This window comes from Canis aureus, chromosome 29, assembly GCF_053574225.1.
Source record: "Canis aureus isolate CA01 chromosome 29, VMU_Caureus_v.1.0, whole genome shotgun sequence".
In the NCBI taxonomy this organism is placed as follows: domain Eukaryota; kingdom Metazoa; phylum Chordata; class Mammalia; order Carnivora; family Canidae; genus Canis; species Canis aureus.
Window position 1 is genome coordinate 32,243,029 of NC_135639.1, and position 22,776 is coordinate 32,265,804.

General features: G+C 43.9%; 1 long non-coding RNA gene across 2 annotated transcripts; it reads right to left on the reverse strand.

Moving 5' to 3' along the window:
• Window positions 1-1,351: 1,351 nt before the first annotated feature.
• On the reverse strand, window positions 1,352-21,626 carry LOC144300823 (uncharacterized). Of its 2 annotated transcripts, none has more exons than XR_013367597.1 (4): window positions 21,596-21,626; window positions 8,764-9,015; window positions 2,540-2,737; window positions 1,352-1,484 (listed from the first exon to the last, which is right to left on the reverse strand). It is a non-coding gene; the product is annotated as an uncharacterized LOC144300823 (long non-coding RNA). The 2 variants fall into 2 exon arrangements; XR_013367596.1 differs by lacking the exon at window positions 21,596-21,626 and adding an exon at window positions 14,140-14,312.
• Between the last annotated feature and the right edge of the window lie 1,150 nt (window positions 21,627-22,776).

The window sequence follows — 22,776 nt, forward strand, 5'->3', positions numbered from 1 at the left end:
CTCTGCTGATCACCCCCCTCCCTCACTATTTTTAGTGGCAGCCACATGACTCAGCTCTGTTAAGTGCTCTGTTTCCCTGCTTACAGTGACTGCTTCAGGGCGGGACATCCAATGATTTAAACTTGGCGAAATGGCATGCTAGTAGAACTAAGTTTTTACTGCTGTTATCAGGAAAAATAAATTGTCCCCTTTCCATGTAGAGAGAAGTATCCAACACAGAGGAAAGGGAGCCAGGGGATATATAGAGAGATTTTGCCCACCTGGCTCCATTAGTGCCTGAAATCTCCCACTGGACTCCATGGTTTTCCTTTTTTTTTTTTTTTTTTTTTTTTTGCTTAAGCTGGTTTAAATTTGGTTGAGTTCTATCCCTTGCATCATAGAAGATCCTGGATAACATACGTGTGTTCAAATATCTGCTCTGCCACTTTTAAACAAGTGACTTTGGGTGAGTTACTTAGGTTCCGGGAGCCTCCATTTCCCCGTGGGAATATTAACATTTCCCTTGTCCTAAGTGGCAGTGTAAATACTTGGCACAGCATGGGCACATCGCACGCACTCAGTAGGTGCAAGATGGTCACTTGCTGTGATTTTTCAAGTGCCCGGCTGTGTGCTTGGCTCTGTACTCCACAAGAAACCAGAGTGTGCTCCTGTTATTCATGAAGACAGTTTTCAGAAGCTGGATTTTCCCACCCCAGTTTTATCTGGTCACCAGAAGCCCAAATTTGCCCCCTGAATGAGTGAGAAGCAGCAGAGCACTGAGCTTGAGATCATATAGTTGAGCACTCAGAGCCTGTGGGCAGCTGCCACTGAGAAGGGAATGAGCAGCACAGACCTCATGTGGGGTCTGGGAAGGAGAAGGTGGACCTGGATGAACGTCATGCTCTGCCTGAAAGAAGAGGTGGTCCTGGTTTGGCTGAGGAGAGCAGGCCTGCTTTATGCAGGGGGATGGGAGTAAAGCAAGAGACTTTGGTTTCAAGGTACCTAACCTGTGAGCACTGCAGTACAGTGCAGGATACATGTGGGAGTGTGCATGCTTCTGAAGTAGAAATTCATTTCTAAATCTCCAAGCAAACACAAAGATTTTGCATATTTAGATGAGTCCCCTGGCAGTCTTGCCTGGCTAAGGCTTTACATCTAATCAAGTCTCTTTTTTGACTCAGAGCAGTTGTCGTTGATGTGATTACTACTCACTTCTGCTTCTCAAATGTACATAGAATATTTCTGGGTAGTATCTTGTGCCCTGTACAGATAGTGACCATGAGGCATTAACTGTGGGGGTGTTTTCAGGAAAGTACAAGTAACAGGGCGGGACATCCAATGATCAGCTCAAACTAGTTTAACAAAAGAAAGGGTATTTATTGGGTTACATAACTGAGGAACTCCAGACATGTAGTTCAGACATGATTTGATCGGGGCTTGGCTTTCTTTCTCTGCAAAGCTCTATAAATCAGTGGTGTTTTCAAACTTGAGAATCTCGGAATCACCTGCATGGTTATTAGAATAGATTGCTGGTTCCGTAGATTGGGGATAGGGCTAAGAATTTGCATTTCTAATAAATTTCCAGCTGCTGCTGCTGCCACCAATCCAAGAACCACACTTTGAGAACCGCAATTCTAGATGTCTGCCAGCAGCAAAGCTGTCCACATTGTGTATTTGGGATGGGAGGGCGTCAAGTAAAAGTACCATCAGATGGAAGTCCTAAGCTCCAATCTTAATAAACTGGCCTGAATCACTGTAGTAAATGTAGAAATTGAGTTACGTTGTCACAGGAAATCCAAACAACTAGAGCTTGAGCACAATAAAAGTTCATTTTTGCCTCATGTAAGAAGCAGAGGTCTGGAGGTAGACATCCCAGGGTTGAGGCCAAGGCTGTGGGATGTCATCAGGCACTCGGGCTCCTTTCGGTTTCTGCTCTTCCATCCACGTGATAGTGATATCCCTACCATCAGGACCATATTCCAGACAGCAGGTAGGAGAGGAACCATGGGCAAAGGAATACATACCAGCTGCCTCATCCAAATGACTTTCTAGGAAGGCCCATCCAATTGCTCATCCAGAACTGGCTCATGACACCCCCTCCTCACTTTTTTTTTTTTTTTAAGATTTTATTTATTTATTCATGAGAGAGACACAGAGAGAGAGAGAGAGGCAGAGACACAGGCGGAGGGAGAAGCAGGCTCTACTCAGGGAGCCTGATGTGCAACTCAATCCTGGGTCTCCAGGATCACACCCTGGGCTGCAGGCAGCGCTAAACCGCTGCGCCACCAGGGCTGCCCCCCACCCCCCACTTCTACAAGGGATCTGGGGAATGTGACTTTTTTTTAATCTGGGCATATTATACCTCTAAGAAGGAGTCTATACCTCTAAGGAGAAAGGAGAAGAGAAATTGGGTAAGGGAAGAAAATTTTTCTGACTCAGGGAGCTGGAGGGGATCCATTCATCTAAACAACAGGGAGGAACTGTTTTGTGCAGCCATGTGGACAACTCTAGCTGCAAGGGAGGTTGAGAAATACAGTTTTACAGTTGGGCACAGCCCTACCTGAAGAAAAATCAGGATCCTCTTCATAAGGAAGGAAAAAGGATAAACATTGTGTAAGCTGCTAGCACCGTTTGCCACAATTATCCTAAATCTCTTCTAAAGAGTAGCTTTTACCAGAAGCCTCCTTTGTTCTCTTGAGCTCATTGTCGGGTTTTGTAAATCAAGTTTTATGGTAGGATGTGGAAAAGCCGAATTGCTCTGTAGGAGATGGAGAAAAGATGAATTCCTTGGCACTTCTGGGGAGGAGGGTGGGAGTTTAGACTTGCCCTAGGCAGAGGGTACAGACTGAGCATCCACAGGAAATTAGCCCAGAGAAAGCTAGACCACCAAAGTGTTAAAAAAAAAAAAGCCATCTGTTTGTAAAGGGATGGCTCCATGGGGCTAATTCTCTTGAAGATTCTTGAATCTTAGAAAAAGGCAACAGTAACAGTTATTCCAAAAAATTAGCCAGGGACATATTGAAATGAGTTTGCATTGGGGTGTAATACTGACCTGCATTGCCATCTATAAATTGTGTGAACTTAACAGAGTTATTTTTACCAAAATGGACCTCAGTTTCCTTATTTGGAAAAAGTAGAAGACTAACACCTACCTGTCAGGAGAGATTCAAGTAATGGACTGAATACCCAGTTCAGAGAAGCAGCTCCATCAGTATTCGCCACAATTAGCAATAGGGCCCCTCCTGGTATACCTGTCTTTATATTCCCCAGCAGCCCAGCTAGGAGAAACGCCTACAGGTGCTTGCTGGCCACCCGGTGAAACAAACCACTTTGGCAGAGTTATGGATATGGCAGGAGACGCTGGACTGGGGGAGGGGGGCACCCATTAGGGACTTGGTGTGAGGGTGGCAGCCTAAAATGATCACACATCTTTGCTGACCCCAACTAATTTCTAAATAACTGAGGAGTGTCATCATTCTCACCTGATCATGACCATGAACATGCCCTTGGAGTCCATTGGAGTGGAAGGTGTGTTACACGTTATAGTGTCTTTTCTGCTAGTGCTTCTGGCAAAAATCAACAAATAACTTTATAACTGCTCTTACTGTCAAGACTCCCTCTTTCGTGAGAATGAGATTTAAAACTTTGTTCAGTACTCACTGAACACTTATTCTGTACCATGTGCTGAGACTAGGAGACACTCCCTCTCTACCCAGTGGTTCAAAGCTTAACCTGAGAATTGCTGCTCTTCCCCAAGATAGTTTTCTGTAGCTCCCAGTCTTACCACCTTTTTGCACCCCCCCCCTTTTTTTAAATGTATTTATTCATGAGGGACAGAGATAGACAGAGAGAGAGAGAGAGGCAGAGACACAGGCAGAGGGAGAAGCAGGCTCCATGCAGGGAGCCCGACGTGGAACTTGATCCTGGGTCTCCAGGATCACACCCTGAGCTAAAGGTGGAGCTAAACCGCTGCGCCACCCGGGCTGCCCTTTTTGCCCCCTTTTGCTAGGAGAACCCTTTGGCCAATAATAGGTACTACAGACACACTCCAGGATGGAGGAGAGGAGGGTTCACTGCCACCTCAAAAGTAAAATACTCATTATTCCATCTGGTTTGAAGATTCCTCTAACACTAGAGGGCAGTCTGGCCTCGTGGACCTAAGAAGGTCTGCCTTATACCACAAGGCCATCCTCAGATGCTCACCTGGAGACTAAGTGCAATAACTTTGAGAAACCAATTTACCGAGAGGATAAGAATGCAGGCTTTTTTTTTTTTTTTTTTTTTTTTTTTTTTTTAAAGACAGAACAGGTTTGGACCTTGATTCTGCCATCTTCTGGCTGTTTGCCCTGGGGTAAGTGTCTTAACTTCTCAGAACTTTGATAATACTTACTCATAAATGGATTTTCTGAGATTATATGTAAAGCACTCACAATGTCCACCCTTTGGTAAGCCTTCAATAACTGTTAGTTGTTAAATTTATTTTGTTCTAAGAAATATCTTTTTCTTATTTCTGGACATTGCTCTTTTATTCAAAGTACAAACATCTCTTCCTCGGAAATGTGGTTGGGGACACTCTGAGGAGATATCTATTATGTATCAGGCACCGTAGTAGGAGCCTTACATGTGATGCCACAGCAATCTCAATGAAAGAATTATTATCCCTAGGATAAGAGAGGTTGAGTATATTGCCCAAGGTCACACAGTTAGGAAGTAGTAGAACCTATTTTAGAACATAGACAGTCGGGCTTCAGAGTTCTTCCCCACCACAGTGGGCTGTAGCAGTAATATTTCCCTAGAAGCTTCTTGTACCTTAAACCAAGGTAAGTTGTAAGGCTGAAGAAAGAGGTTGCTGTAGCTACTAACTGGACCCCTTTTCAAGTAATCAGATCCCAGGTCTGCTCCAGTTTGCAAGAGGAGATGCTTGTCTGGAAACTCTCCTCAGCACCTGCCCCTGGAGGGAGCCGGCTGCACCTGAATTATTTAAAGAATCTCTAGACACTTGATATGATGAGCAGGTGTGGATGCTTCTCTGACTTTCCCTGACATGCCTCTACTTACCTTTTTTCTCTCTGCTTAGTTGCCTATAAGGAAAAGGAGGCATCAGCCTTCTCCACAGTGTGTACATGTCTATCTCCTCCTGAAAATTATTTGTAAGTGGACCATATTTCTTGCAAATTTCAAAATCATGTTGATCTGAGTGGAAATTAGTGTAACCAAGACTCCAACTAGTAAAAGGATAAGTTGTCTTTTCCTATCGATACACAGGTCCTTTCCCTCTATCCTAAGTTTACGTAAGTCAAACTTGAAGACTGAGGTTGTAAGGTTGAAAAAACCCCAGCAGGTAACATAAATATTCAGACTATAGATTCCACCTATGTAAAAAAGCAAAACAAAACAATTATGCTTAGGAAAAAGACTGGAAGGAAACATGAACATAAAGGTCTATATATAGACTTGGACTATAGATTTTAGCCCATAACAGCATAAGGAATAGCATAATAGCCGTTAATAAATCCAATGATTAGGGTCATGGGCTTTCTAGGAACCGCTCCCCACTCACGCATGCTCACCTGGTTGCTCACATCTACCTCTCGACCTGACCATCCATCCACCGTGTCCTCTCTCTCACTTCCTGTTCATGGACCACTGTGCAACCTGCAGTTGTCCTAGTGGCGAAAAATCATTTCCACATCTGCTCCTGATCTTCTCTATCCAGTCTGTGACTCCATATTGTTATCAATATCCTTTGCAATACCCCAATTAGATTTCAATGTGAAATCAAACTGAATCCATTGAATCCTAGTTAATAATATTTTAATCTTGGATCTCTTTACAGTGAACTATTTGAAAATAATTAGCCATTAAAAATCTTGTTCTTCTTGTTGTTGTTTTTAAGTAGGCTCAAGCCACCCAAATGCTCCTAAAAATCTTGTTTTTATTTATTTATTTTTAAAGATTTTATTTATTTATTCATGAGAGACACACAGAGAGAAAGAGAGAGAGAGAGAGAGAGAGGCAGAGACATAGGCAGAGGGAGAAGCTCCATGCAGGGAGCCCAATGAGGGACTCGATCCCTGGTCTCCAGGATCATGCCCTGGGCTGAAGGGAGGCGCTAAACCGCTGAGCCACCCAGGGATCCCCAAAAATCTTGTTTTGAAAGAATATTTATTGATGTGGGGGAGAGGCTCACTACAAAAAGCTGAATAGAAAAAAGCTAGGCTATAAAATCATATAATTTTTTTATTGTATAATTAATATTTCTCAATTATCGATATTTGGTTAGAAAAAAAAAGACTGGATTAAAATATGTCAAAATATAAAGAGCCATTCTTACCAGTGAGACTACTAGTGAGTTTTGTCATTATTCTTTTCTAAACTTTCCAAAGTTTCTACATTACTGACTGAATTATTTTTAGAATATTTTTCCTTTTTTCACAGCTACTGGTATTTATTCCTATGGGAAATTATTGGTATGATGGCAAAAATAAGGTTTGTCATAACAATCTTTTCAATCTAAATAGAGGTTTATTTTTCTATGCCATCCACCTTTGTAAACTGTCTTTTACAGACAAGAAATCAAGGCTCAGTGGATAAGTCCAGACTGGCACCCAGGGATGGTGGCCCAAAGGAGAGACTGAACTAGTTAGTTCTAGGGCAACCCTTGCCTGTGGCTGTCTGCTGATGCTCTGGTTTCCCCTCACCTGTGCTCACAACCCTCCCAAAGCAAGAGAACTTCAGAAAGCCATGAAGTTTTCTTCATCTGGGTACTTCTCTGGACTCTAGTTTTCCTTCTCTAACTCACAAAGAAGGCTACATCTCTGACTCTGTGTTTCCAGATTCTGTTTCAACGCAGGCAATTAGATGGTAAATAATTCAAGAGAACGGAAACTGGCAAAGTGGTGTGTGATGTCCAAATAGCTATCTTGTTTACCCTCTGGTGTAAACCTCAGGCTCATCTGCAAGTCAGGAGCCCCAGGAGTAGGTAAAATGTACAAACCCAGGAATCTTCTATTTCCGTTCCTTCCCATCTTTGAGTGTTGAGGGTAGGAAGCAGTTTCCCAATTTGGTTAACATAAAACATCATGGCTTTGGCAGACAGATTTGGATAACTTCTTAGGCAAGTCTGAAGTTCTTCCCATGGTAGGCTGGGTATCCAGAATTCAGAAGCATCCATCTCTTTTTGGGGTAAGGATTCATGATTCAAAGTTGAGATCTCAGCACTAGTCAGCAATCATCCCCCATCTCTTCCTACTGTGCAATAAGGGAGACAGCTTTCACTAGGCCCTTCTACACCTGCCCATCATTAAAGAAGCAGTCTTATTTAAGACTCTGAGTTACAGGTAACATAAGCCACCTTCGCCTTGCTTAAGAAGGAAAGGATAACATATCATATGGACCTAGAATGTTTTGTAAACTCAAGGGCAAAAAACACAAAGCTAACTCAACCTCTCAAGAGACTGGAACTAGCTTTGGCAAAAAAAGAGATCTGTGGCTCTGGTAAGCAAACCACAGCAAACATGAATGAGTAGAATCAAGGACTCCAGCATCGTCTGAGAAGCTCCTGTGCTTCTCCTTTCTGCATGAGTGCTTCACTTCCTCCTGCTAGAAACTGGCTTCTTCCCTGAGCATGAGACTGAGCCAATGGAAACTTCCAGACTTATTCTCACAGCTTTATCCTACCTCCCACCCACTGCAAAAATAAAAAGGCTCTGGCTCCCAGTTCTAGTGCAGAAGAACTTTGGTTGGTCTACTTGGGCCACTTGTCCTCACCGTAGTAGAAATGCCAGAGAGGAGCCGTGCCATGATCTGGATTGATTCACCCACATATATCTGTATGACTACGCATGGCTAAATCTTGAAATAATTTCATAGGACTTCCTCTCTGGATAGGATGTAGCATGGGTAGCAACAATCCGATGTTCCTGCTGAAACAACTAGAAAAAAACTGGGTAAGTTATAAAAATCATATTTTAAAAGACATTGGAGAATTGAAGCAGCAAGAAAGACTGATTAATTAAATTCTAGAGAGAGGGATGCCTGGGTGGCTCATTCAGTTAACTGCCTTTGGTTAAGCATCTGCCTTTGGCTCAGTTCATGATCCCAGGATCCTGAGATCTTGCCCCATATCAGGCATCCTGCTCAATGGGAGCTGCTCCCCTTGCTTGTGCTCTCTCCCACTCTGTATGTCAAATAAGTGAATAAAATCTTTAAACGTAAAATAAAATTCTGGAGAGAAAAGAGCCTTTTCTGAATGAGGTGATAATCTGTGACCATTTGCTTCTCTGGGGCAGGCCAAGGATAGAGGTTGGCCCAGAAGTAAGGCCTTTACTGGGACAAAATGAAACTGGCAGAGCTTTTGTTGGTCAATGTGATCTGGAGCAGCCTAACACTGGAATCTAGAGTAGTTCTAAGCACACAGGCAGTTTTCCTCCTGGGGACACTTGCTGAATTCTGAGATGGAGCAGGTGACACTGGGCTAGAAGTATCTACTAGTGAAGGAAAGTTTCCAGGCCAGCAGTATGTAAGAAACAAAGTCCTGTTAGAAGGAGGAGGGTTGCATCAAACACAAGATGGGTATCTCCCTCAAGATATTTGCTAAATTTTGAAGCTGTGTGGGGCAAGAGATCAAAAAGCCTGAAGTCCTAGGAATAGAGCTGAATCTTTCACAGGCTTTGAGGGTTGGAAAGACAGAGATCTGTCAGGCTGTCAACCAAAAGCTTACATGGGCTCTTTCTAAGGAACAAGATAAGTCAGTGTTGGAATGGACTCATTTATGATACTCACTCAGAAAGCCAGAAATCTTGGACTGGAGCCTGCTGTTGTTCTATATTCCTTCTCCACCATGGCTGAAGAGAATTGAGCAAGCAATTGGAGAAGGGACTAAATGAGGTGTTGGACTAGCTGGATAAATTTGCTCTGTTGCTTGGTCCCTTGAATCTGACTTGCTGGGAGTTCCCATACCAGTTGTTCTCAGGTTAACAGCCAGGATAGCCTTAGTGACTTGAGTTCTTCAAAGGCCAAAGAATCTAGTGAGGACTGAAAAACAAAAAACAAAACAAAAAGCCCAGAACCTAGTGAGGACTAACTGCTTCCCAGAGCATAGGTTAAGAAACTCAGTTTGAGAGACAGTTCTAGGTTCAGATTCCATTTGCCCTTAACTAGTTGTTTCCCTTTCCTATACATCTCACCAAGTTTGTAGCAGACACCGTTGGTTAACTAGCAGTTTCCTCCCTTCTTTGCTGGGAAAGGTCTCTTTTTTTTTTTCCAGAATGTTTCACCTCTTCCCCTGGGGTGAATGGGGTGAATCACACCATGGGCCTAGTGTAGGCCCATGGCAGTAATCTTATTCCTGGTCAATGGTTAGATTAGGCATGTGTGTATGTCCCACTTCTGATGGGAGGGTTCATCCAGGGGAAGCTTCTTGGAAAGCTTTCTCTTACTTAAAAAAGAGATACAAGAAAGAGACCATCCCTCTGTTGAATCTTGTCATGTACCATGGGACTCCTGGAAATTCAGCAGCTATTTTGCAATCATGAAGAGTACTAGCCTGGAGACCAGAGCCAACCAAGCAAAAAGATGAGAAGAACCTGGGTCCCTGATAACATTGGGCCTCTAAGTTAACCAAGCCTGAAGCTGCCCTTGCTAGGGATTTCTTGTTACAATAAAATAACTAATTTTCTCATATTTAAGCTATTTTGTGCTTGGGGTTTCTCTTATGCAGAGTCAAAAGCATTTTAATGAACCCAATATTGTTTTTTGAGGATTAGATTCATAAAATAATTTATGTAAAGCACCTAACAGTTCCTGATATAAAAAGTGCTAAAGGGCAGCCCCGGTGGCCCAGCGGTTTAGCGCCGCCTTCGGCCCAGGGTGTGATCCTGGAGACCCTGGATCGAGTTCCACGTCGGGCTCCCTGCATGGAGCCTGCTTCTCTCTCTGCCTGTGTCTCTGCCTCTCTCTCTCTCTCTGTCATGAATAAATAAATAAATAAATCTTTAAAAAAAGTGCTAAAAAAATATAGGTATTAGTGCTATCATCATTTTTTTATCATTATTATTTCTATTTCACCTTATTGCTTCAGCTCTGATTATAAGAGAGGATAATAAGTCTGGCATTTATTTATTTATTTATTTATTTTTTTTTTTTTTTATTTTTTGATATTTTATTTATTTATTCATGAGAGACACAGAGAGAGAGAGAGGCAGAGACACAGGCAGAGGGAGAAGCAGGCTCCATGCAGGGTGCCTGATGTGGGACTCGATCCTGAGACTCCAGGATCACACCCTGAGCTGAGAGCAGGCACTTAGCTGCTGAGCCACCCAGGCATCCCAAGTCTGGCATTTAAAGATATGATGAGGGCAGCCCCGGTGGTGCAGCGGTTTAGCGCCGCCTGCAGCCCGGGGTTTGATCCTGGGGACCTTGGATCGAGTCCCACTGTCAGGCTCTCAGCATGGAGCCTGCTTCTCCCTCTGCCTGTGCCTCTGCCTCTGTCTCTCTGTGTCTCTATGAATAAATAAATAAAATCTTAAAAAAAAAATAAAGATATGATGATAGGATGTAAGTGTCAGAGGTAAAGGAATGAATCTGGGTGCTTTGGCTCCTTAGTGCTCCTTTTTTTTTTTTTTTTTTTTTTTTAAAGATTTTATTTATCTATTCACAAGAGGCACAGAGAGAGAGGCAGAGACACAGGCAGAGGGAGAAGCAGGCTCCATGCAGGGAGTTCGATGCGGGACTCAATCCCAGGAACCTGGGGTCACGACCTGAGCCAAAAGCAGATACTCAACCACTGAGCCACCCAACATCCCACTCCTTTTTTTTTTTTTTTTAAAGATTTTTTTAGTTATTTGAGAAAGAGAGAACAAGCAGTGGGGAGGGGCAGAGGAAGAGAGGAGAAAGAAAGAAGCAGACTCCTTGCTGAGCAGGACGCCTGATGCAAGGCTCGATCCCAGGACTCTGGAATCATGACCTGAGCCAAAGGCAGGCACTTAGCTAGCTGCCTGAACCATCCAGGTGTCCCCTCCCCTCCAGTGCTCCTTATAACAATGGTTTTATTTATTTATTATTAAAGATTTTATTTATTTATTCATGAGAGACATGTAGAGTGAGAGGCAGAGACATAGGCAGAGAGAGAAGCAGGCTCCATGCAGGAAGCCCGATGTGGGACTTGGTCCCAAGTCTCTGGGATCACGCCCTGGGCCAAAGTCAGATACTTAACCATTGAGCCACCCAGGTGTCCCCTAACAATGGTTTTTTTTTTTTTTTTAAACAATGGTTTTAATTAATAGTTTTGTGCACATGTATGTGTGCATGCAGGCAATAGAAACTGACTTAGATTACCTCATACTAATAAAAAATAATCTTTTTGAAGGCTGTTGAGTGTGTCACCTATCTGGAGGAAGAGATGAACAAAAAAAATAGAGTCAAGGAAGATATTAGGACAACTCCAGGCAGCTCAGTAGCCAGCAGCCATAGACCTCATGCCATTGATGTGACTGCTTCAGAAATGCTTGGCCTCTGCATCTCTCCATCTAAAGTTCTCAGATGAGAGAGTTTGCTTGAGGTGTCTGCACCAAGAGTAATGAGCTATGGCCAAGGGGCAGAGTCATGCAGATGTGACCATTGAGGAAGTCCCCCTTGGTTATCAGAACCCTTCTGAAACAAGGCAGAACTATGGTGAGCCCAAAATATGCCTCAGGCTGCTGCCACTATGCTCTTCCAAAACTGCAGGTTTCCACCAACTTTAAACAAAAAGCAGCAGCCCCAATCCAATTTCTAAGCATGCTCAGAATTCAATAATGCCAAAGACAGACTGCTTTCATGATGCCTTGGAACAGAAGAGGAAGAACTGGGTTAAGGGACTAGACTGGACTATAGAGTGTAGAGCTCCTTCCTTAGAGCATCCAAACACTGACTTGGAATGTCCAAGCCAGAAGGACCAGTGCTGCCTAACATTTGTAAAAATGCAAATATTGCCCCATGTACCATATGCCTAAAAGTGTAAAAGCTATAAATTAAGCTATGCCCACTTCCATCCTGTGCTCCAATCAAGCTTTTCCCTCTCCCCATAGCCAACTCCACTTCTTTGAGATATGGAAACTAAAGGAACAAGGTTCTCCCTGGGTTGTTCCTGCCATATGGACACCTGAGTCATAGTTCTCATGGACATGCTGGGGAGGACGGAAGCTGGCCCCAGGAGCCTGGGGGATGGCTGGATGCATCCAATCCCAGGATACAGACTGATTAAAGTTAGGGCAGGCAGATACCCTCTTCCACATCTTACTTTTCCAATTCAAAAGTGCCAGGCAGTTCTAAGCGCCTCCCAAATCTATGGCAACCCAGCCAAGGAACAGGGAGTGGGGAAAGGGGAATGTGCAGGAAGGTAGTTACAGAGGAATGAGTTCAGTAGACACCCATTTGGGTTGATTTGAGGGGCCAACTTTAAATTGAGGTAGGCATGCTTTCTTTGATTTCCCTGGGCAGAGGCTATGATTTTGTCTCCCATTCTTCCTCTTCATCCCTCCTGGCCAAATCATTGGCAGCCTCGCCCTCATCCTCTGGCCTGAGGGGACCAGTTGGGCCCACACATGACCCCCCCCCCCTCCCTGATTCAATCAGTCACCTACATTTCAGAAAACTTTCCTATGAGACCTGAAAAGAGGAAAAAATACTTTGTCTCAATGTATCTAATATATATGGCCAAGGACAAGGGCTCCTATTTCCCTGGTCCAAGGGCAGTGGTAAGGAGGACATTAGAGATTATCTCTAAAGTTGAGTCTACAGAAACTAAGAACCTACCAACCACCACCAGAGCTGGTCTGCAGGACTCAGGAGCAGATTGGAGGCTCCCACGACGCCACTGGTCAATGATGGGATAATCAATAAGGATTATAATTGCATCAAACTCAAACTCCTCAAATATGTTTAAACCCATGAGTTCATAGTAATGCTTAAAAAAAGACCCTCTCATTTATCATCTTTTGAAAGATGCTAGGGAATCAGCCTATTATTTTGAAACTAGTAAACAAAGGGAAAGAAATAGCATTTATTCTGTTGTTCTTACTCCAGCGGTGTGCCAGAATAACAAAATAGTTGATTAGGAGAAGTTTTTCTGTATAGAAATATGCCAGATATAAATATAAAGTTTTTCTTTATAGAAGTAAATGAAGGGCAGCCCTGGTGGCACAGCGGTTTAGCGCCGCCTGCAGCCCGGGGTGTGATCTTGGAGACCCGGGATCGAGTCCCACATCGGGCTCCCTGCATGGAGCCTGCTTCTCCCTCTGCCTGTGTCTCTGCCTCTCTCTTCGCTCTCTCTGAATGAATAAATAAATAAATCTTAAAAAAAAAAAAAAAGTAAATGAAGAAGAAATGAAGCTAAGACATGAATTAGAATATCAACATTTTGCAACTGAGCCACCCAGGTGCCCCTAGATTAAGTTTTTTGATCTAACTACCAGTTTATAGGAAATACAAGGTAAATAATAAAATATACAAGGCAAGGGGCAGCCCAGGTGGCTCAGCGGCTTAGCACTGCCTTCAGCCCAGGGTGTGATCCCAGAGACCTGGGATCGAGTCCCACGTCGGGCTCCCTGCATGGAGCCTGCTTCTCCCTCTGCCTGTGTCTCTGCCTCTCTCTCTCTGTCTCTGCATCTTGTGAATAAATAAAAAAAAATCCTTAAAAAATTATACAAAGCAACCAGCAATATCCAGAATTTGGGAAAGTCTAGGGCAAGGGATCTGGTCCCTTCAACAAGTAAATCACAAAGAATATATGTGTGGGGGGTTTCACATAGGGTGACTCTAGATTAAACAAAACTTTTTAAAAAAGATTTATTTATTTATTCATGAGAGAGAGAGAGAGAGAGAGCCAGAGGCAGAAACATAGGTAGAGGGAGAAGCAGGCTCCCCATAGGGAGCCCAATATGGGACTCAATCCAAGATCCCAGGATCACGCCCTGAGCCAAAGGCAGATACTCAACTGCTGAGCCACCCAGGTGTCCCTTAAACAAAACTTAATATACATTTCACCCAGTTTGCAATCTTTAGAGCTTAAATAAACCTTTAAAAAATATCTAGGACACAATCAGGGAAATTTGAGTACTGAATTGATATTAGATGATATTTATTTTAGGCATGATGATACCGTATTTACAAAATACTTACTTTTCAGAGTGACGCATTGAAATGTTTGTGGGTAAAATTATATGGTATCTGGAACTTGCATCAAATAATCTGTGAAGAGGTTTAGAAGTCACTTGGGTAGAAGCACAGAAAAGCTAGAAGAATCATTTTTGATACTGAGTGATGAGTACACGGGAGGTTATTGGTGGTCTCTCTGCATCTGCATTTGATGGAAACTTAATGAGCACTTAAGGAGGTGCTGTGCTGGCAGCAGAGATCTTTATTTTTTTTTTTAATTTTTATTTACTTATGATAGGCACACAGTGAGAGAGAGAGGCAGAGACACAGGCAGAGGGAGAAGCAGGCTCCATGCACCAGGAGCCCGACGTGGGACTCGATCCCGGATCTCCAGGATCGCGCCCTGGGCCAAAGGCAGGCGCCAAACTGCTGCGCCACCCAGGGATCCCAGCAGAGATCTTTAAAACAAAGCCAGCAGGGTCTCTACTCTATGGTGTCTTACAGTATAGTTCCCAAACTGTTACTGCCAAGTACCTCTTTTTCCTGATGAGCTTCATGTTTGAATGATTCTGATCACTAAGTAAATGCACTTGTTATGTAATACTTTAAAAGTACTATATCCTTTGTGTGGTTTGAAATACTCATTTTTCTTTTAGAAAACCTTAAAGGAACGCTTAGCTGGGAACCCCAAAGTGATCCAAGTTTTTAATTTGACAGAGTTGGAAACTGAGATAGACAGGGAAACTGCCAAAGTCCCTCTTTGGCAGGGGTGTCACCAGAGCCTCCTTCTAAGCTGAGGCTATTGCTTTTTCCAGGGCACCACTGTCCACTGAGCACAGAAGGTGTTTTTGGAGTGTGTCGATGATCTAGTTTACTGTTCCAGAAACAGTCACTATATTAGCCTGTCACTTTCTCTTTTTAAGGCTGAGGTATGTTAGTTCCTTCAACTTTTCCTCATAGATTTTATTTACTTGTCACCTTCTGAGACTATTCCAAAACTGTCTGACACATTACCAGTTGGTTTGAATTTTCCCCTTATGACGGGTTACTTAGCACTTACTCTCCCACCCCTCGTCAGTTAAGAGTGGAACTAATTAAGGAAGTCAAGCACAATCAACTCTTGGTGATCCAGGAGCAGATTGACAAATTTTCTGTCAATCATGGTAGAAACAAAACAAAAAAACCACAAAGCCACCATGTAATAGGAGTAGAATAACTATCAATAGATGCCACACAGTATAATTCTGCTTAGCATGTCCTTTCCTTTCACCAATTCCACAGTACATGCAGGTTGGTTTATTGAGAAATATCTATCTGAGTGTTTAGCACTTTATTCTGGATGTGTGTCACAAATGCTTTTACCAAAGTTTTTCATTGTTAAAGTGTACCTCAGCAATGTTTCGATTGCAACCTCTTCTCCATCAGAAAAGATTTTCCTGTCAAAATGGCAGAACCACATTTCTATCAAGCTGACAATACAGAGTGAGCAAGCCAACCTCAGTTGCCAATATTCTCACATGCAAGATTGAAATCTTTAAAAGCCATTTTGGATGGTACTGTGGTCAACTCTTGTCTCTGTTGGGAATTATTTGGTTTCCTTCCTGAATTTCCATCGGGGGAAAAAAAAAGAGGCTTGATCTGCCCACAGCCAGAACAAGAAGTGGCTTTCACAGCAACTGATTGGAATGGAAAACCAGGATCAAATCCACCTCCAAAAAGCTTTCACGTGAAAAGGGATGAAGTTTCAGTTATGTGCTCCAATTCAAGAAGCTCCAAAGGCTTCTTGAAAATCCAGAATTGCTTATTTAAATTAATAAAAGAAGAAACGAGAACTATAACTAGAGCCAAGTTTTGTCATTGCTACCCTCAAGGGTCTAGTAGAGTCTTTGAATCACAGTATCACACCTGATCTGAGAGCAGAGTATGAAGAATACTATTGGTACCATGACAGTCCCTCAGGACCAGATACTGCATCATCCTCCAGCCTACCTGCTTGGCCTTAATTCTTTCTTCTGATATTCCTGGGCTACCTCCCAAACCAACCTACTTATTACCCTGCTTTCCTGGTTTTCAGTGCTTTACTTCCAATCTAGAAACTCAAGCCTACTAACCACAATGACATATCATGTAAGCTTAGCAAACTAGATATAAAAGAGAACTCTCCTCGTTGGATAAAAGCTATTTAGCACAAAGCCGAGGGGGAAAATTCATAATTAATGGGAAAATACTAAAGGTATTTCCATTAAAGTCAGCCTGCTTTTCTTGCCCTATCAGACAACTATCACCTTTGTGTACTAATGCAGTGGGCAAGAAAAGCAACCAGAAGCACATGCATAGGGGCAGGGGAAGGAGAGCTTCCTATTTCTCCTCTGCCCTCACAGCTGCTGTCTCCTCGTTCGACCTTGGATTTTACCACTCAGTCTGTGGCAAGGAGCAGATAGAAAATGCCTGTAGCTTAAGATGACTATGTGGTGAGAGGGGTAGCATGTACAGATTTCATTGTCACCAGGTCGATCATTTCCTCTTGGTTCTCTGGAGCCCAGGTAGAAAGCAGAATAAAAAAATGGAAAAGAGAGAGAGAGAGAGAAATTGAAATTTCTGGTTAGAGTTTCCATGACATAAAGAAAGACAAGGGGGGCAGGGCTCCTAGGTGGCTCATTCAGTTAAGCATCTGCCTTTGGCTTGAGCCACGATCCCAGGGTCCTGGGATGGAGCCCTGCATCGGGTTCCCTGCTCTGCGAGGGGTCTGCTTCTCCCTCTCTCTCTGCTGTTTCCCCCACTTGTGCTCTCTGGCTCTCTCGGTCAAATAAATAAAATAAAAATCTTTATTAATAAAAAAAAGAAAGATAAGGGAGAACACAAACAGCAAGAAAGAATTAAGTGAGCAAGTAAGGAGGAAAGGGAGGATGGATATGTGGTGGATATGCATGAGCCGCAAGGAGTAGGAGAAGTAGAATCCAGAGGTGGAAAGTGAGGAGAAAACAGGAGGAGAAATAATAACCAGAAAAACATCTGGATGCAGCACCTGGAAGCCTCATCATGACTTAAGGGGTGCAGAGGTGTCTGAGATGGAGCTGGGTTAGCAGGAGGATGTGACCAGAAAAAAGGAGAGCTATCATCAGATCAGAGGTAAAATCTGGGGAAGCTCCCAGGCGTGGTACTCTGCTCAGTGGTTTATATATGTTGTCTTAGTTCATTCACCCTTATACCCGCCCTGTTACTTAAGTGCTTTTATTCTTCCCATTGTACAGATAAAGAAATTGGGGTCAGAGAAACTAAGTATTTCACTCCAGATCAGTGATTTAACAATAAGGATTCAAACCTGGGTCTGCTGACTCTGGCTACGTAAGCTTTGGTTTAGCTCAGATTCTTATCTGGCTTGACCCAATTTACCTTCCAAGACTGGGTGTATTCAGCACAGTATGGGACAGATAGCTATGCATTGTGTAGCTAGGTAAAAAGAATTTTTTTCAGAGCAGTAAAATTATGGATGCCAACACTCTAAAAATCCATGTCATAGGAGGAACTTTTGGAAGAGCTGGTTGATTAATCTGGAAGTGAGAAAGGTGGCATATTGGACATTTAAGGGACTGACAGGACAGAGGCCATGGTCGCCTGACTTGTCCCAGAGAGGAGACCAGTTGGTGCGACAAAGAAGCAGATTACAGTTCAGTCTTGGGACAGGCTTTCTATCTTAGTATATATGCTGCCAAAGCGAGCACTGGGACAGGCTTCCTATTAAGGTTTCCTGGAAGTGGGATGAGCTGCTTTATACTGTAGAAGATCCCCATTGCTGAAGGTGTCCAAACCAATTCCCATCATTCACTCATCCATTGATACAAATTTTTGTGGAGGATTCACAATGTGCCATCTCTGTTCTGTGGATTAGAGTATGAAAGGCAACAAGACAAACGTACTAACTACACTCAGAGATTCCATTTTAGTCAGGAAAAGAGACAATAGGGATCCCTGGGTGGCGCAGCGGTTTGGCGCCTGCCTTTGGCCCAGGGCACGATCCTGGAGACCCGGGATCGAGTCCTGCATCGGGCTCCCGGTGCATGGAGCCTGCTTCTCCCTCTGCCTGTGTCTCTGCCTCTTTCTCTCTCTGTGTGACTATCATAAATAAATAAAAAAAGTTAAAAAAAAAAAAAAAAGGAAAAGAGACAATAAACAAGTAGAGAGAGACAATTCTATAGACTACTTATAAAGTAGTGTTCTGAAGGAAATGAACAAAGGCCTGAGACAGGACATAGGGAGGGAACAGGAGAGGACCCAGTTGGTGCTTTGTCGGGGGTCCCTGTCATGCTCTCATCGTGCCAGTCTCCCAGCTTCCATGCACTTTTGCTAAAGTGACTGGTTCTTGCAACTTAGTTCCAAAGATAGCCCTTGAGTCCCTGAAGCTCTTGGGCCACAGAGAGCTCCTCCTAAGCCTCCTTGGCCCAGGACTCAGCTAGTAGAGTAAGAATATGAAAGCCCAGCCCTTATCTTCAGCAGGAAGAACGTTCTGGAAACAATGTAGGCTTCCAGACTTCTTTGCTTGGTGTCTTGTGTTTCCCTGCTCAGCTTCCCCCAATCCCTTACTGGCTGTTCCTGGAGCATTTTTATTTTTTTTAATATTTTATTTATTTATTCAGGAGAGATGGACAGAGAAAGAGAGAGAGAGGCAGAGACACAGGCAGAAGGAGAAGCAGGCTCCATGCAGGGAACCTGACATGGGACTCGATCCCAGGTCTCCAGGGTCACACGTGGGCTGAAGGCGGCGCTAAACCGCTGAGCCACCCGGGCTGCCCATCCAGGAGCATTTTTATTTTTATTTTTTTTTATTATTTATTTTATTTTATTTATTTTTTTTTTTAATTTTTATTTATTCATGATAGGCACACAGTGAGAGAGAGAGAGGCAGAGACACAGGCAGAGGGAGAAGCAGGCTCCATGCACCGGGAGCCTGACGTGGGATTCGATCCCGGATCTCCGGGATCGTGCCCTGGGCCAAAGGCAGGCGCCAAACCGCTGCGCCACCCAGGGACCCCTTATTTTTATTTTTTAAAGATTTTATTTATTTATTCATGAGAGGCACAGAGAGAGAGAGAGAGAGAGAGAGAGAGAGAGGCAGAGACACAGGCAGAGGGAGAAGCAGGCTCCATGCAGGGAGCCCGATGTGGGACTCAATCCTGGGCCTCCAGCACTATGCCATCGGCAGAAGGCAGTTACCAAACCACTGAGGTATCCAGGGACCCCCCACCCCCACCCCCCGGGAGCATTTTTAAATGAAAACACTTTCTCATGAATCCTTGTCTCAGGGATTGCCTCTGGGGAACTCAACTTGAGGTAGAGAGAGAGTCATGGTCAGATTTACAGTTTTAAAAAATACCCTGCTTCGGGGAGAGAAGAGACTGGGGAGTTGGAAGTGTGGGCAGAAGGAGGCCAGTTGGGGCTAGTATTCTAGGCAAGGGCTAGAGGAGGCTGGCTCTGGCAGTGTGGCAAAGGCAATAGTGGGAAGAGGAGAGATCTAAGATCAGTTCTTTTTTTAAAAAAAAAGATTTTATTTATTTATCCATGAGAGACACAGAGAGAGAGGCAGAGACATAGGCAGAGGGAGAAGCAGATTAAGATGACTGGGAGAGGGTTGCCTGGGTGGCTCAGCGGTTGGGCATCTGCCTTTGGCTCAGGGTGTGATCCCAGTCTGGGATCGAGTCCCATGTGGGCTCCCTGAGTGGAGCCTGCTTTTCCCTCTGCCTGTGTCTCTGCCCCCCTCTGTGTTTCTCATGAATAAACAAATAAAATCTTAAAAAAAAAAAAAAAAAAAAGGAAATGACTGGGAGAAAGTGGGAATCCAATGACACCTGGATGACTCAGTGATTGAGCATCTGCCTTTGGCTTGGGGAGTGATCCTGGAGTCCGAGGATCAAGTCCCACATTGGGCTCCCTGTGTGGTGCCTGCTATTCCCTCTGCCTGTGTGCCTCCTTCTCTCTGTGTCTCCCATGAATAAATAAATCAAATCTTAAAAAAAGGAAAGGGGGAATCCAGAGTATCTCCAAGGGATATATAGGGATATTATGCATAGAAATCCCCTCGTTGGGTTGCCTGGGTGGCTCAGCAGTTGAGCGTCTGTGGTCTGCTGTGATCCCGGTCCCGGGATTGAATCCCACATCGGGCTCCCTGCATGGAGCTGGATTCTCCCTCTGCCTATGTCTCTGCCTCTCTTTCTCTCTGTGTGTCTCTCATGAATAAATAAATAAAATCTTAAAAAAAAAAAAAAAAAAGAAATCCCCTCATTGAGTGGGAAGTAGAATCAGGTGACTCCAAAGTCCTAACATCCATTTGAAAATATATCTGCAAAGGCTGGATTTAGCATTGAAAGATAGCTACACTTGAGAGTAAACATAAAACACAGGGAATGCACAGACTGGCAGGTAGCTTGCAAAACTCATCAAAGCCCCCCAAATAAATTTTGAGTCATCTAATAGGGGGTTTCCATGTCCTGCTCCTGTGGACCCCACCCACTTGAATCCAGACCACACCTGGCCTTGTGGAGTGTGCTGGGCCTTGACTAGGAGGAAAGTGAGTGCTGGCCTTTTGGCTTGGCTGTCTCATGCTCTTGCTGACTGATCACCTTGCTTTTTCAAAGAACGGATGCTAAGCTGTTGTCATTCCTCTGATTTACTGAGCACTTGCCAAGCACCAAGCAGTTTGCTTAGTTCTTTGGTTGTATAACCTCATCTAACAGCTTTTCCAGGTGGTGCTCTTGCAGCCCCTTTGGAGGCTGAAACCATCATGACTTTGCCACTTGTCTAGAACCAAATAGTCTAAAAGTGGCTAAGTTGGGATTGGAACCCGAAGTCCCATACCAGAACCCAAGTTCTCAACTGGTATGGTTGGACCAACTGAAGAAAAGTTGGAGCCTGAATGCTCCCTCTGCCTACACAAAACTGCAGTCACTCCCTGCTGTCGAGCTCCAGAGCAGCAGGGCTGGTTCTCATCCCCATCCACTGAGCCTCTCAGTAGACAGACGCACCCACTGCCCTCTGTTCCCACCCAATCCCAGCCACCCCATTCCTCAGGGCACCCATCTTGATCTGCTGTACAAAATAGGGCTCCCTGATCCCATTCTTAGGTTCCTAGCGAACAACACAAGCTCTTGAAGACGCTCACCCCCTCCATGGTTTAGGAATTTCCTTGAAGACCCTAAAATAATCCAATTAAGGGCATTTCAGATCCATTCAACCCATGTTCACCAAGTACTTGCCATGTGCTAGACTCCATGTTTGCAACGAGGGGAGGAAAACTGGTAAACATTGTCTTTGACTGCAGGGAACTCAGAATGAAATGTCAAGCATGTTGCCAGGTGACATATATCTAGAAGGCTGACTATCCCAATTCTCTGGAGAGACTTCAAGGGTCTTTTCTAGTCTGAGGGGCTAACAAGGGCAGAAAAGCTTCCTGGCACAGATGAAAACAGTAAAGGATTGGTTAACTCACTGATAGAAGGTTCCATACCAGGAAACATTCCTGAAGGCTTTCAAAAGAATTCTGAATCACATGGGTTCCATAATACATTGTTTGGATACTATGATGCCATTTACATTAAAAAAAAAAAAAGATACATGGTGTTCCTGGCTAAGAGTGATCACCTTAAAATAGTGAAATTCCTGATGGTTTTTGTTTTCTTCATTATGATTGGCTTTACATATTTGATTTGAAAATAATTATTTGAAAATAATTGATTTGAAAATAATTATTTGAAAATAATTCTCTCGGGAGAAACATGCGGCTGTTTACTGCGAGGCTGTTCTCAGGACCTCCACCTTCGCCCTCAGCCCTCAGCATTGCTCTACCAACACATCAACCAGGGGAAGCTATGGAAACACATCAAGCACAAGGACGAGAATAAGGACTAGTTCCTTGGAGACCCCTACCCACGCTGAAAGGACCAGATTCACGCACCAGAACCAGGTGCCTCAGCTTGGAGATGATGCTCAGGTTGCTCTTCATCAGTCACCTTTAGCTGTTGGCAGGAAATGGCTTCACCTGACAGACTCTAACTTCTGCCACATTTGAAGTATGTTGGAGTCATCAGCAAATAAATGTAAATTATCCTGAAAAAATTTTTTTTTCTCAGAACCCTACCTACAAAGGCTATACGTACTGTGAGATTCCAACTCTGGGGCGCTCAGAAAAGGCAGGACTATGCGGGAAAGATCAGTGGTTGCCAGGGCGTTGGGTGGAGGGAGGGAGGAGTGAGGAATGAGTAGGTGGAGCACAAGATTTTTAGGGCAGCGAAACTACTCTGCATGATATAGTAATGATGGATACATGTCATTATACGTTTGTTAAAACCTATAAAACGTACAACACAAAGAATGCCCCCTTATGTGAACTATGGACCTTAGTTTTTTTTTTTTTTTTAAGATTTTTATTTACTTATTCATGAGAGACACACAGAAAGAGAAGCAGAGGGAGAAGCAGGCTCCATGCACCGGGAGCCCGACGTGGGATTCGATCCCGGGACTCCAGGATCACGCCCTGGGCAAAAGGCAGGCGCTCAACCGCTGAGCCACCCAGGGATCCCCTGGACCTTACTTAGTTAATAGTAACGTACCAATATCAGTTCCACGGTAGCCAAGACACCACCTCAGACGAGGTGTTCCTAATGGGGCGCC